The sequence below is a fragment of the Nothoprocta perdicaria genome, unplaced genomic scaffold (genome assembly GCF_003342845.1).
Source record: "Nothoprocta perdicaria isolate Ctin4 unplaced genomic scaffold, notPer1 scaffold_13, whole genome shotgun sequence".
NCBI lineage: Eukaryota > Metazoa > Chordata > Aves > Tinamiformes > Tinamidae > Nothoprocta > Nothoprocta perdicaria.
Window position 1 is genome coordinate 7615141 of NW_020454427.1, and position 15950 is coordinate 7631090.

The 15950-nt window shown below is 39.7% G+C and overlaps 1 protein-coding gene and 1 non-coding gene across 2 annotated transcripts in view; one reads left to right on the forward strand and one right to left on the reverse strand.

Annotated features, from left to right (window-relative positions):
- Nucleotides 1-15950, reverse strand: part of WWC2 (WW and C2 domain containing 2) — an 88170-nt gene that overhangs the window by 56566 nt on the left and 15654 nt on the right. The gene's annotated exons all lie outside the window — the stretch shown is intronic.
- On the forward strand, nt 2606-2678 carry TRNAF-GAA. Its single transcript has one exon. It is a non-coding gene; the product is annotated as a tRNA-Phe (tRNA).

Here is a 15950-nt window from a genome sequence, read left to right on the forward strand (position 1 = left end):
TTTTTTTTTTTTTTTTTTTTTTTTAATAAAACCTCCTCTAGAGGGAAGACAGAATCCCAAGTGCTATCCTAGTTTTTCACCTACACCTTGCACTTATTTTATATTTAAGCAAATATTGACTTATTTCTATTCTAGGTCATTCTGCAGGTGAGATGTCCAGAGCAGAACGACTGCAGAATGGTGCTAGTTCATGCACTCTGGGCAGCTGCCTGCTCTGCCCAGCTGTCCCCACCTTTTAGGAAGSAGGCACCACGAGAACAAGCTGCAGCTCTCCTCTCGTGCCAGACACTCAATAAACTACAGCAACATTAAAGGACCGAGCACAAAGCGCTCAGGTGGCTCTAAACAACAGCTGAAGAAAGAGGGAGACAAGCAGAAAATGCACCAAAGCACGGCAGAGAGGACAAACTGCCCTCCTGGATCACACTGCACATCACAGCCTGAAGATTTGAATTATGTTAGAAGAAACACTCTTGAGTGGATTTTTAAAAATATGACAGTTGTATGTTTCAAGATCACAATTATTTAACAGTGTTACAGCCTGAACTTCTCTCACTTGTTCCAGCCTTCTTAGAGCACAAGTGTTCTGAGCCAGACTCTGGCTTTTACAATTGAGCAGCAGTTTGGTTTGGGCCCTCAAAACTGTCCTAACATCAATGTTTATTTGTAAGAGAGAGATCGAAAACAAGGAGAGTTATGAGATATAATTGGAAAGGAAATAATACCTGAAAGAAAGCGCTGAAGGAATCTCACGTGTGAGGATCGTGTGTGACAGTAACATGAAACAGGCCGATTCCTGCTAAATTCATTAGCCACAACTCAAGAAAAATTAGGTTTACAACACTTGGTTGTAAACACAACCAAACACTGTGTTCCAAGACATGGTTATTCTTAAATAGTTTGTAATACTTTTTTGGCTTATGGTTAGGAATTGTCAGGTTCTTAAAAGATTCTGTACATGGAAAAAAGGAAGGATGTCTTGAGGGTCCACCTTTAGTATAGTGTGAAGTTTAAACAGCTAGTGGAAGACTAATGCAAGGTAGCTAATGGAAGGGTAACTCAATAAATTCCATGCAAAGACTAATATAGCAACTTTCAGCTTACATGTAACTTTTATTTTCTCACTCTTATGCTGCCGCAAGACTTCATTTCAGCCTCACGGTTGAAGAGCACTCTCAGGACTGAGAGTCCTGAGAACTAACAAAAGTAGAGAGTCAGAACCAAGGAGCATTCTGTAATTCCATTATGCAAAGAGTATGCAACTAAATTATTGCCAATTACTTTACAGATGCCCTGGGAAACCTAGGAGACCGGTATATCTTGCAAATTGAGAAGCAGTATTATCACCTCAAATCCATATTTTCTTTACAGTTTTCAAAACACAGCTAGACAGGTCTTTAAAACAAAAAGTAGACTTTGCAACGATACAAGCAAAAGTCACTACAGCACTATTTGGAGTCACATAAGAATAAGGCAGGGTATGTATTAAGGTTATTGAAGTTATAAAATGGAGACAAAACTATTATGGACTGTCAAAGCTATATAGTTTCATTTACACTAGTTTGCATACTCTCTTGATTCATGTAGTAGTCTCTATACAAGAATATTTGGAAGACAAGTTTACCTGTAAGGTCGGGTCTAAGATGTGCTGCATACACTAGCGAACACTGTGTCAAGACACAACCAACCTATGGCATTTCGTAGCACTTTGACCTATGATTATCAGTGTATTCATTTTTAATTACATGTATTACATGTATACATTCATATACACACACGTTTTTCAATATGTTATTCCATAGAAGGAGAAAAACTTAGTTCTACTGCATTCCTTTACCGATTCCTGTTTTCTCCAAAAATCTCTCTAGGACAAAATCAACTACAGTGCTGAAGAAGACACTATCCATATTATGACCAAGACTCTGCTTTCCCAACAGAAAACTCTCGACTTTTTTTGTCGAATTTTAAACTCAGCTGAGAGCAACATCCCTGACCATCTTTGCATATTCCAAGATTTGACTGTGTCCTCTGAAGGACTCCGAGTAAAGCAGATACTCTGCTTAGAGACCTTGTTTATATCAGTTCTGCAAGACTCATATATCATGATTTATAATAAACACACTGGAGAATACAGGTAAGAGAGAAGAGAAAGGTTACAGGAGGCAGAATTCAGGAAAATGAAAAATTCAGACTCTCTTCTTCCCCTCAGTTACAAACAAGAAAAATGCATGTTGATAAGAGCTACAGAAAAGATGCCTGACGATTACAAACAGGTTCATTTTAATCTCTTTCAAAATGACTTTCAAGAATATCTGATTTGTAGCATAGTACTTGACCTACAGGCAAGAGACTTGGAGTTTGGAATTCAATTATAACTAGGGTCAATGTTCAATCTCTATACCAACTTCAACGCGTATCTGAAAACTTTCTCCAAATCCCCATTCTCTCTGCCAAAAAGTTTACCCAAAATGATCTCATGCCCTTTGACAGGTAGCTAAATGCAATGTGACATCTACCTGAAGTATTGCACAGAGTAAAATTCATACCCATTCTTCATACAGATTTATAAGTAACAAGAGCATGGCATAAAAAACAGCTGAGCGTAGCCGAAGTAGCTCAGCTGGGAGAGCRTTAGACTGAAGATCTAAAGGTCCCTGGTTCAAGCCCGGGCTTCGGCAAGCACTTCCTGACTTTTAGCAAGGGAAATCATTCTCGACTAACCTGTTAGCCTTCTATGGTGGGATGACGGGCTGGATAGATGAGTGGATGTCACCTATCTGGCCTTCAGCAAGGCTTTTGACACCATCCCTCACAGACTCCGCCTGGGCAGGCTCCGGAGGTGTGGGATAGAGGAGTGGACAGTGAGGTGGATTGAAAACTGGCTGCATGGCAGAGCTCAGAGGGTGGTGATCAGTGGCACTGACTCCAGTTGGAGGTCTGTGGTTAGTGGTATCCCTCACGGGGCATCAGTCCTCGGTCCAGTTCTGCATCAATGACCTGGGTGAAAGGAGCGAGTGCCCCCTCAGCAAGTTTGCTGATGATACCAAACTGGGCAGAGCAGCTGATACCTCAGAGGGACCTGGATGGACTGGACAACTGGGCAGTGAGAAACCTTATGAAATTCCACAAGAGCAAGTGGAAGGTCTTGCACTTGGGGAGGAATAACCCCAGATAGCAGTATGGCTGGGGACTGACCTTCTGGAGAGCAGCTCTGTTGAGAGGGACCTGGGTGTCATGGTGGATGACAAGATGATCATGAGGCAGCAGTGTGCCCTGGTGGCCAAGAAGGCCAATGGGATCCCGGGGTGCATTACAAGCGCCTCCAGCAGGTCGAGGGAGGTGATCATCCCCCTACACACAGCCCTGGTGAGGCCACATCTGGAGCACTGTGTCCAGTTCTGGGCTCCCCAGGACAAGAGGGATGTGGAGCTGCTGGAGAGAGTCCAGCGCAGGGCTACCAGGATGATCAGGGGCCTGGAACATCTGCCATATGAGCAAAGGCTGAGAGAGCTGGGCCTGTTCAGCCTGGAGAAGAGAAGGCTGAGGGGGGACCTGATCAGTGTCTATAAATACCTCAAGGGAGGCAGTGAGGAGGAATAGGCTGGCCTCTTCTCAGCAGTGGCCAGCGACAGGACTAGAGRAAATGGCCATAAACTGCAGCACCAAAAGTTCCACAGGAACTAAAGGAAAAATTTCTTGACAGTGAGGGTGACAGAGCACTGGATCAGGCTGCCCAGAGAGGTTGTGGAGTCTCCTTCTCTGGAGATCTTCAAAATCCGCTTGGATGCAGCCCTGTGCTCTACACGACCCTGTGTGTGCACGGGGGTTGGACTAAATGACCTCTGAGGTCCCTTCCAACCTTAAGGATTCTATGATTCTAAAGTGCATCATATATTAGGCATTTTGTCTTACAATGCAGTACATGCCTTTTTTTTTTTTTTTTTTTTATTTGACTCCCAACTTTTCTGAAAAATGCATATCTTTACTCCACACTCTAGGAACTGACAAGGCAGGCACAAGTTATCATTTACACATCCAAAAATGAATTTCTATTAAAATATAACCGAAGACACTCAAGACACAAGGTCCACATGCCCAACTACCTGGAATCCGATGCGCTTATCTTACAACAGGCTGAAGTGTAGCTGACTCTCCAGTAATACAACACAATAGTAATAAGCTTCCTTCTAACTTTGGGGACTTTCCTACAAATATTTTTATTTATTCATAAACACAGGTAAGATCATTGTCAGATAATTTATTTAAAATTGTGGCAAAAGGGTGACCTAAAATTTTACATCTTTCTTTTGACCCTTATTACTATAATTGGCGGTGAACACAAGAACATTTCCAACAGTTCAGGTAAGTCAGAGATCAAGAGTTTAAACGGGGGGGTAAGGGGGAAAGGGTGTTAATTCACCCTGTGTTAATTGTAAAGAATAAATTTGCCTTTTGTTAATTGTAATAGCTTATAAAAAGCACAGAAATAACAGTTTAACCACTTTCCCGACTGTGCATATTTCTCTTTTCTGCTTACAAAATGCATGTCTCAGAGGGAAAGGCTGCTGGTTTGTTGAAGTCGCTAGGTAAAGGTACACATGTGAAATGTGATCACGATGGTATTTGCTGGTTGTTGAAATCAGATCATGCAGTTACTTCTGAATAGTTTACCTCATATAATGCTAACAAGGAAGGACTTCTCACTACAGACTCAAGACTGAGAAATGTAAAGATTGTAATTAACCGACCAGGCAAAGGAACACAGAAAGGAAGAAGGGAATTCTCCATTATGACCTCTAATGCAGTGGTGAGCTCTAAAATACAACCTCTAAAACTAGACCTCTAATATAGCGCTCAAATAGGATATACCTATCCATTCAGCTCTTACCAACTTTCTAATCCTGCAGGTATTGTGAATTAGAATGTCCACAGACACATCTTATAATCCTGTGCCAAATTTCCTCCCAAACAGGGATTTAATTCACCTCAGGCATTCCAGTTTGTTTCCCTATATAGCAGTCAGGGGCACAATTCATCCCATCTAATTTTAGATTTCAAAAGCTAGGTATCTAACCTTTATTACTCATTTAGGTCCCCTCAGAGAGGCTGATTCATCATACCTAATTTAGCCCAAGAGTGAATCACACACAAAAGGTTTCCCTCTTTTTCTCCCGACTAGAGAAGAAGCCTAGATGCACAGCTCCTTTGCCTGCAAAACAACTACAGTTGTGGAACAAACACGGTCCAGTGTAGGAGCATCCATTCCAGCTTAGTGCTGAATGGCCGCAAGGCTGCTCGCTAATGCTATGGTCAGCACCCATTTACTGCACAAGTTACATTAATCAGGAAGCCTTTTATTATTATTATTTTATGCAAATTACAATAGCTCAAGCTGAAATAAAATGCTTACTATTACTAATATCATCGGTTTCCTAACTTTAAGGTAGTAACTCATCTATCTATACATCTATCTCTATGTACAAAGGCACAGAATTACTCATGTCCATAAGATGGAAAAAAACCTCTTCACTATATTCTTTATTCATTCAGGTCTATAAACTAGCAAATTCCACACACAATTTCATTCTCAAAAAGGCTCATTCATGTTCTGCTGACACTGCTTCTAAACACCATATTCTTAAAGTAGTAGTGCCTCCCATTCAGATACCAAATCTCAGTCCAAGATGTTATGTAAAATCTTCGTAATTATTAAATTTTTATCACAACAGATACAGGCACAGGAGTTATACATATCTAATAGATCATGATTGATTAAATCAACTAGTCTTTCATAAAGACTAGATCTTTTCAGATCTCGAATCACATTGCTCCTGATAAAATGAAGATGGGCAAAACAACCTTGTACACAATGAATTGAAACTTGACATCACTGAACACAGATTCCACACTTAAGTTTTCTAAAAATCACAGAGGCTTTACGTCTTCCTTAGTAGCTTGCAACTGCTATCCTATGATAATTTTATACCCTTGAATACTTACAAAAACAATTAGTTTTAATAGACAATTAAATAGATTTTGAAGATTTAGGTTTTCTGGTAAATGAAAATGTCAACACATGTAGGTAAGTGTGAATAGTAAGACACACTAAAAATAAATAAATGGTAACATCACCACGAGACAGCAAAGCAAAAAACATGGTAGGATACAATGTACGTATGGGGAGAAGGAGCTTTTGAGAGTTGTTTTACAAGCTCAGAAACTTGACTTGCAGTGCTGAACACTTTTTGAGGCTGGTTTACAATGGCATTTCCCAGCATCACTATTAGAAATGAGCTCCAGGCTTGTACAAGCAGAACAACAGTACATTCAATAATGTTCCACGGAACATGATTGAGGCTTGGGAAAAAAAAAAAAACACAGTTCCTTTAAAAGACTCTTGTCCAGCTACCCGATACAGAAGTTCAGAAGAATACTGTGTGCAGGTAGCATACTGGGATCAAGAAGAAAGCAGACCATCTTTTCTCCTTAAACTGTTTCTGATCTCTTTCTCTCCCTATTTAAGATTCTGAAGAAACAGCTGCTTCTTGGTAATTTAGGCAAAATACTCCAGTCTGGTTTGAAGCGTTTTGCTGAAAAGAGCAGTACACTGAACAGTGTCTCAGTTCTCATGAGAGAACCCTTCAGAGGCACCGTTAGGTTAGTGCTACCACGTGAACCGGCAGCATCAGCCTGTTACCATGTCTGATTGTTTGTTACAGCTACATGGCCTTCCTAAGACCAGCTGTTGTACATGACCTTTCACAGCATCCAACAAAGGCTGCTTAAAAACACCAAATTTATGTCTCACAAGTATACATTTTTTTTGGAGACAAGCAGCAGCTACAGAAAATTGCACTCCATTCCTCAAACATTTTTCCAGCAACTGCTCTCCTTGAGCTACCTAAAAAATATTTAACTGCCACAACAAGGATGTAAAACAAACCAACTAACCTGTTTGCAACCTCAGTGCAAGAAAAGGTAATATTTATACATCATTTTTACTAAATTTGTCCAACACTGAACAGCAAAACAAAACAACAACCCAATCACGCAAGCCTTACTTGCTTTCAATAACATATCTATTACAAACATCACCATTTTAACCCAATACACACTTCCAGCTATGAATTCAACAGAAAAGATGCACTGTACCTTAAAAGTAACAGATCTGGTCAAATTTAAATCTGCTGATCTTGGAAAGACTTTTAAGAGTCGACTTTAACAGTAGCACAAGTATGTTTTCAAAAACATAACTTGATAATGAAAATAACTGAAGAAAAACAACTGCTGAATGAATGTTACCCCTTAGATAAACAAAGGGATTTGGGGGGGAAGAGGGTGTGGAAAGGGGGACGCAGGATGGAAGAGAAGGTTAAAAATAAAAGTCCAAATCCTAGGAGGAAACACAAGACAACTTTCCCCAAAGGCCCCACCGCTGCACCCAGCAGCTTTGCAAGTGTTCTGTAGGACCTCTCAGGGATTAAGCGCTTGTCCCACACTAACAAAATAGCCCTTTTGGCAGGGGGAGGGCAAAGGGGTTAATGGCATGACTTCATTGCTCAGAAATCCCACTCGCTCCCCAACTCCCCAAGCTTTATGGAATACAAAAAAAACAAGTTAGGGATTAAACCCTGCAGGTTCTCTAAAGATCTTGCCAGTTTTCTCCACAGAGTAAAACAAAAATCAGGGAGCTGATCCCCTCTGCACACACAAACAGGCAAGCAAACAGTGAGCATACAGCTTAAGACTTCAGTAGAGAGGGCAGCACATGGAATGAGAATACACTGCCTTCCAGCTTTCCAGAAAAAAAATGAGATGGATCTTGAAGACTGCCATAACGTACGTGTGCACACGTGCCTGCTGCCAGTTCAGAGAGGGTTGATGTCAGTTCTGTGTCAGCTCTCTGCCCCTGCAGAGGTGCTCCGAAAGGCATATAAAGCAAAGGGCCCTGAGCCAGGAGGGGCCGAAGGCTTTGGGAAGAAGGGACCCACTGGTTGCCAGGACAAACTGCCTGCTGCCAYGTTTGTTTGTTTCCTTTTCCTTTTGATTATAACAAATAGGTTTTGCTTTCTACTTACAATCCCCATCAGTGAAGAGAAAGCCCTGCTGAATGCAGCGATACATGTGACTGTGTCCTTTTATCAGTTTAAGATACTGAAAGAAACCAAATATTTAAATGAAAAGGAGAACAAGCAGTATTTTCCAGTGAAGCATACTAGCCCTTTGCTTTCCAGAGGGCAAACAGAACCACCAAATCAACTTACTGCTGATTTGTGCATCCCTTTACATTCCAAGCTCAATGCAAAGATGACATTTTGAAAGGTTACTGGGAGGGGGGGAGAGAGGAAAGGCGGGGAAATGGCAATGTCAGGAGTGTTTACTCCTGCGTTTTTCTCTGACGCAGCAGTTGGTCCTATACTGGCATGTAAGCAGTATAATATTAGACACCTGGAATGTGAGGAATGTCTGATAACCAGAGCCTGGCACAGGGATAATTCCACAGCCATAAACCGAATGACACGACCTTTGAGCTTTCCAGAGGAAAACTCCAGAGGAAGTTATGAAAAGGCTATTATGTACAGTGTTGCTATAGGGTATTTGCTATACATGGCTATACAGTGTTGATAGAGGAAAAATTTATTCTTACTGATGAAGAATTTTGTTAAGAAAAAGTAGCTATTATTTTAGTTCAAGTCCAAAAGTACTTTTTTTTTTTTTTTTTTTTTAATAATTGAAAGTCTTTTCAATGCTATAGTCACTACCTGCAAGTTTGGCTTGGAAATACTTCCTTTTTGTGTATTTTCCCCCTTTGTTTCTCATTTAGCGTATTTTAGTTCTTATCAAACTGCTCATATCCATTTATATATATTTTAAATACATCCCACCCCAGACACACACACAAAGAGGCAGTCAAACACTGGCTTGAAAACATCAAAGAAGAAAGCTCAAACTGCAATAATCCCCATAAGCAAATGGGAGCAACACATCTGTCCCAAAGAGCTTACTATTTAACTGAAGCACGATATAACACACAATGGAAAGAAAATACCCATAGGTTGGAATACTTCATTAGAATAAATCAAGACAGACACATTTATTGTAAGGATAGAAACACTTACTCCGCTATTTTGAATGGTTTGACTGTGTGGATATCTGTTAGAGAGTAAATATCCAAAGTACCCTTCATGGCACACAGTCTTACTCTAAAAGGTTTAATACAGGACATTCATGTAGTGAGCATTAAATCTGAAAAGAAATGCATCTCAAAGGCACAGAAACCAGAAACCATCCTGAACAGAAGCTTGCCTTATGGGGAACCTTTGGGTAGAGAGAGCGGATATTTTAGTGCGCTCCCTCCCTTCCTCTCTCACATTGAAGGCAGCACAGTTAGGAATTCCAGTGGCAGGAAGCTTAGGTGTGACAAGCACTTTTGAGAGGTGCTGTTCGCCCGCACATCCCCAACCACTTGACACACACTCAGCCTGAGCACAGTGCAGCCAAGAGAGCAGCGAAGAGCACTGCAGCCAAGAGCAGCCGCAGGAAGCACAAGCCTGCGTTACCACCCAGCATCCCAGCACTTCACTTAGCAGCTGGGGGCACAGGGGGGCCACCCCGCACTAGCTGTTGCTCCCACCGCTAAGCTCTTCTTGGCTAGATTTCCACCACTTTGGTTTGCAACCATTTTTAATGAATATTTTATTCAGAATAATCATTACATATTTTGTAGCATATTGGAGCTCCTATTGCAAAAAGGATGAATTTGATACGAGTCCAGATGCTGCACAAAGACCTGGGCCAGTCACAAGGCACAGGTACGCTCAATTTCCAGCTTCTATAGTAGAAGTCTTTGAGATGTATTAGCAATCATTTACATGAAAAAGGATGAACACACCACTGTTTTTACACAACTGCAAGTAGCAGTTTTAAATAGTAGAAGATGCAAGTATCTTAATAATAAAAACAAAGCATAAGAAAAATTGATAAACGTCATCATAAATGGTTCAGAAAGTTCCCTCAAAATGGGTCTATAAAAGGCAGCCTTTAGAAAAACCTTCTCATTTTTGAGAATGGAGTGACGCACCCTGCAAGAGCACAGAAGCCCAAATAGCATGAAAACTGTACAAAACAGAAATAAAGAATACGGATTGTAAAAAAGGTTATTAGATTCCTGCAAAGCAATACTGAGTATAAAGTGCAGGTTTCAGAAATCTCAGAATATTCTAAAATCACAATTATAGAAAAGTTTAAAAATGTTCTTGGCCTSCCTTTAATTCCTCCAATGATTATTTTGGTTTGCAAAATTGTATTTCTCAATACATTTGTTAAAATTATATGACTTTTCTTTGTGTATTCCAAGACAGATCCAAAATACTATTAAACAAAATAGTTTCCTTTGTTTCCTTTGTACCTCCACTGTTTTAACATTCTTTATTCACAGTGTTAATTGAATCCAAGTTTCAGCTGAAATTTATTCCCAGTGGCAGTGAGGTTTGAGGAATGAGAAATACGCAACAATTATGTAACAGGAAACATCTAAGTGTTCTGCTGTGATTTCCTTCCCACACACCCACTCCCAGAAACTGCATTCAAAAGTTGGAACCAATACTGTAAGTTTTGTAGTAATCACTGGCTGGAATGCAGTATATACTCAATTTATCTTACCGCCATAAGGCACTCTGTTAAAGAAAAAAAGGGAAAAAAAAATAAAAAGAAAAAGCTTTTGCCTCTTGTGTCCCACGTTTACAGCTCAGKTTTTTTTTTTCCGTTCAGCTGAAGCAAGCATAGACTAAGCCATATTTCAACACCCAACCCTTAATGTGCTTAATCACACATCCCTCTTTACTGAGCACATCTGGCACAACCAGCAGCTGTTCAGAACTCAGGAAATACTTCCAACGTCGTGATCTCCAAGGAGTGCTTGGGAATTACGTGTGACACTAACAGTGGGCCTGGATGTGGCAGATGAGCTATCGCCTTAGTGGACTGYAAGGGAGTTGTCTGCCTTTCCCACATGTGGAAGTGTGCTTTCTCCTTCAAGTTGATTTGCTCATTTGTATCACTGGTTTAAAAGATTATTCCAAACCAGGTGAGAGAATAATGACCTCACAGTACATAACATCAAAACCTAGCTCATGAATATGGCATCTAATAGTACAGTTATCATTTCTTCCAGTAATCATACAAATATTAAAACAATATTCATAATATTCCTGTGAATAGAAAACAACAACTTTTCACCATTCCTGTTTCTTTAAGAGTATATGAGAATGAAAAAGCAAATTAAAAAACAGAATGAAGTTAACCAGCACATTTTCAATTTTAATAGCTTAAAATAATACTTAAACTCAAAAAAAAAAAAAATTAAAAGAGGTTTTCAAAGATCAATCAAGAGATTTTGCATTATTGAATCACTTATAATTTGAGGAAAAGACATTTAAGTATTTTTCCCAATAACACAAATATGTTACTCAAGTCCTAGGGGATAGTTCTTTGAATCAGTTTAACATTTAGCAGAAGTCAAAGAGCTTGATTGTGAGTTACTAGGAACGGAATAAAAGACAAAGCCGAAAACATCACTGTGTCATTTTTATAACCCATTTGAGTGATTACAACCTAATACTGTGTTCAGCTTCTGATACTCTTGTACTTACTCCTACACCATCTAGAAAATAAAAGCGCAGATCAAGATAAAGAGAAAGGTAGGCAAGGAAGGTCAGGGTATAGAAGGCATATGTAACTGAAGAGATTAAAGTTATTCACTTTTGCAAGTGCATGGAAACACCATACAGGACACTATAAAMAAGAAATGATCAGGGAGTCCTTATGCTCCATTGCTCACAACATATGGATGGAAGAAGCACACAGGGAAATCTTGAAAGAGCAGGTTCAAAACAAAGCTCAATATTACAAAATTATATTTTCAATACAACAAAATTATATTCAGATCACACTGCCACAGCACTTTTTAGCAGTAATAACTGTAAGTGTTCTGAAAAAGGGATTAGACAAAGAAATACAGAGATTAGATCTGCAGTAACAGTAAACATGCCATTCCAGATGCAATCATTTTGCTATTGGAATTTCTATTCTAGATTCACTCTCCTCCTAGCACATGCAAAAAGAAAAATTTAATTCACTACTCCTTCCTTTCCTGAGGCTGTTACGACTGGAAATTAGAATTCCAAAGACAAAAACCATTCAAGATGCAATGTCTTATCTTAAAGTAAATTTAAAGAAAAAGTTTCAGCTGTATAGAAGCTGCTAATCTTTACACTAATGATATTAAAAAATATATTGAAAAATTAAAATACATTTTAAAAGTTATCTTGAATCAAGATAACTACTAAGAATATCAGTATAGCTAAACAGTAATGCTATAATTTTCATTTTGGGGCAAAAGAGAGGGAGACAGAACTGGAGGAAAAAACTTCAGAGTTAATTTACAGCACTGAAACAGAGGAAGGCTTCCTACTGGAAGGTTTAACAAACAAACAAAAACAATCTCACCCCACCCCAGACACACTTTGGTCTTTGGTTACACTGGCAAACCGGGCCTTCGTTAGAAAGGATTCCTAAAACTGTGTGCCTCACTACAGACACCATTATGGAAATACAGCAATTCATACCAAAAATGCATCTTTGAAGCCCCTTTAATGCATTCCTATTTAATAAATACTTAGTCATTAAAYTCCTGCAACTCATTATGAAGTGTTATTCTTAAGCCTTTTTTGTTTGCATTTGTTCAGCTAGTCRCAACGGATTTTTCTTAAATACAAACCACCTATTTTAAATTGTGTTTCTTTAGATTTATAGTAATTTCATTTTGGCAAATAATATATGGTTGATATTGAATGGAACATCTCTCCTGCACAGGTCACAGCAAGAGGTTCTACTTTGAACTTTGCAGCAAGCAGCAAAACAGGCTGTGGCCGACTGGTTGCTGCCCCTGGCAGAAAAGGACTTGGCTGGAGCAGCAGCCAGCAGCACGGCCAGTAGATCGAGGGAAGTCTTGATTCCCCTCTTCAGTCCACACCCCAAATAATGCATCTCGTTTTGGACCACCCAGTACATGGAAAATATCAGCTGAGTTCAGAAGAGGGTCACCAGGATGGTAGGGCTGCGCACTTGCCCCCAGAGGAGAAGCTGAGGGATCTGGAGCTTGTTCAGCTTGGAGAAGAGACAGCTTCAAGGGGACACAACAACAGCCTTCAACTTGCAGGAGGTTATCAAGACAACAGAAGGAACAGGCATAAAAACAAATAGAGCAAGTTATCCAGAGAAACCTGGTGTGATCTCACAGCTGGACTCTGCTCTGAGCAGGAGGGATGGACGAGGTGACTTCCAGAGGTCCTCTCCAACCTAAATTGTTCTACGACTCCAACTTAGTGTTCACATACTCCTTCTCTTGCTTCTCTCATCACTTATTAAAGACATTTCCAAATTCTCCTGGGAAAACGCCACAATGATGCTCTGAAGCTGGCTTTTCCCTCTGCACAATATACATTAGTTTTTTTTGGTATTCCAAGCATGCCTGCAAATACCTCCTCTACTCAAGCAATGCATTTATTGCTCCTCAGATGAGCTCAGAAGCAGCAAACCTCAGGGTTTTTTATTTATTTTTTAGACTTTTCATGTTTGCTTTTGTGATTATCACAATCCTTCAAATTTTCCTGCTTTATTTTTCCAGAGTTGTAGGTTCTTCCAAAACTTACTTAGAAAGTCACTCTTGGCATATAGTCTTAAAAACTTTGCTATCCCTATTTTTCCAGAGTATGTGGTCACGTATGCATATGTACACGTGTGAGTACCCCTAGTTTTGTCACAGCCTATCATTCATCCAAAATGTCTCAACTGGCATGGCTTTTGAGCTGCCTTCACCAACAGAGCAGTTTCCACATGCCTGGCATACAGGGGCAGCAAATTCATATGGATGCCAACCCATCATCTTAATTCTCTTCGCCAACCTACCATACTGCTGATAAACATAGCTAGAGCAGGCAGCAGTCAGTGCTACCTAGCCAGTTAAATTTGTTATTTTATTCTCCAGACTAAAACAGATTTTTCTTTTGACAAGATAACCAATGACAGAGTTTTAAGGTCCAAAGAACAATCTTTGTTGCTTGCCTGTATCATGCAAATGCTGAAGTTTCATGACAACTTAAACTACTCTAAATTGGCTATCACACCTCAGCTCTCCCTCAACTCCCAACTACACGGTCACACTCTGGCACTTGTGCTTGTACTGGCACTCTTCTGACTTCTCAGCAGGCCAGTTCGAAAAAATACGTGGGTAGAGGCGGAGATGTTGAAGCTTGCCAGCATGGGCATTGCATCTGCTCACTGCTAGTACCAGTGCTGACACAAGACAGTGTGAAACAGGAACACTCCCAAGTCAGATTGCTATGAAGCAGACATGAAATTTGTCCAAAAAGGCACCAAAGCCCTGTTTCTTGATGTAGATCTTTAGATTAATCTGTTAAACCACACAGATGAGATTCAGCATGCAGAACTAGGCAGGCATCACAGTTTTTAATGTGGGTTAAAGTTAGTAGACTAAAGCAGGTTGACTGAAGTCTTTATGCCTGATACTTCAACTGGCTGCAAAACAAAGTTTTTTGCAAAAAACAGAACTAAACAACTCATAGAACAAGCCAAATGTACATCCTCATCCTCCACCATTACAGTCCAAGGCAGGCTTGCCACTGTCTTCAAGGACAGACTCAAACTGTGGTCACAATTATGTTTCAGTGACTTGATTTTCATTATGTTAGAAAGAATCTAAAAAAAGGAAGTTTAAAAACAATTGCTGAAGACTCTAAAAGCTACAATACTGTCTCAAATACAGGACTTTCATAGAAAACCAACACCGAGGCATAAACAATTGATTAAACACAAATCTCTCACACTGTATATCTTCAGCACTGAAGAAAAAGCAAACTGCCATATAAGCAGTGTTTCAATAAATTCAGCTGACTAGAAAGTTGCAATTTCACAGACCTCTGTTATTTCTTGACATCATATTTTTAAATGATTACTTCATACAAAACCACTTTTAAAGTATTTTGTTTGCTGTAAAGTTTTTATAGTTAGAGCAATGAAAAAACAGCATTAGCTCACATAGTGGAAACAGCAGTAACTCCTTGCCGAGATAAGCCTTACATCTCCATTTTACATTTTTCTTTTAAACTGAATAAAGATTGCTCATAAGAGAGCCCAGATACAAATCGCTACTACCCAATTACTTGTGTAATCTCCTTAAACTTCTCAATGAAGTCTCCTACTATGTCTCATAAATCAATCTACATCAGCAGCTTTTGCGAGAAATCCTTAGCATAAATATTAATACTTTATGCTACTATTTCTCCTCCAATTCTACATGATGTCCTTAGTTTCCTGTGGGAAATTACTTTGTGTGTCATTCAAGCCCTTAAAACAGAACGTATCTAATTGGAGGCCAGGCTTCTGACTCTCCTATAAATATCAAACATCTAAAAACAATTCCAGAAGTTGGAGAGAACTTAGAAATAGGGGCCTTTCTCTCTTTCTCTCACTGTAATTAAGTGGAAGACAAACATCTAATCTGTTGAAAATGCCACTACATGCATTTTGAAGCCCCACTGTAGAGCAAATAAAGCAATGAGAACAAATACACAGAAAATTCAATAGGAATTGCCTATGTGCATGGACACTGCGTTTGACCTAATAAAAGGACAGGTTTCCAAACTTATGACAATCAACACAATTTGTTTTTAACTTATCTACAGGTGCTCAGTGGAGCTCAAGTTCTATTTTAGAAAGTATGTGAAAGGGTTAGGGAAGAAAAAGTGAATCGTGATTATCCACTGTCCAACAAAAATCTGTTATCTATGCTTTGGACTCTGGGGATTCCACAGTAAGCTTAAGAAGCTGGAATTTCCTGATCTGGCAGATAGAACTTAGGGTGGGGGAGG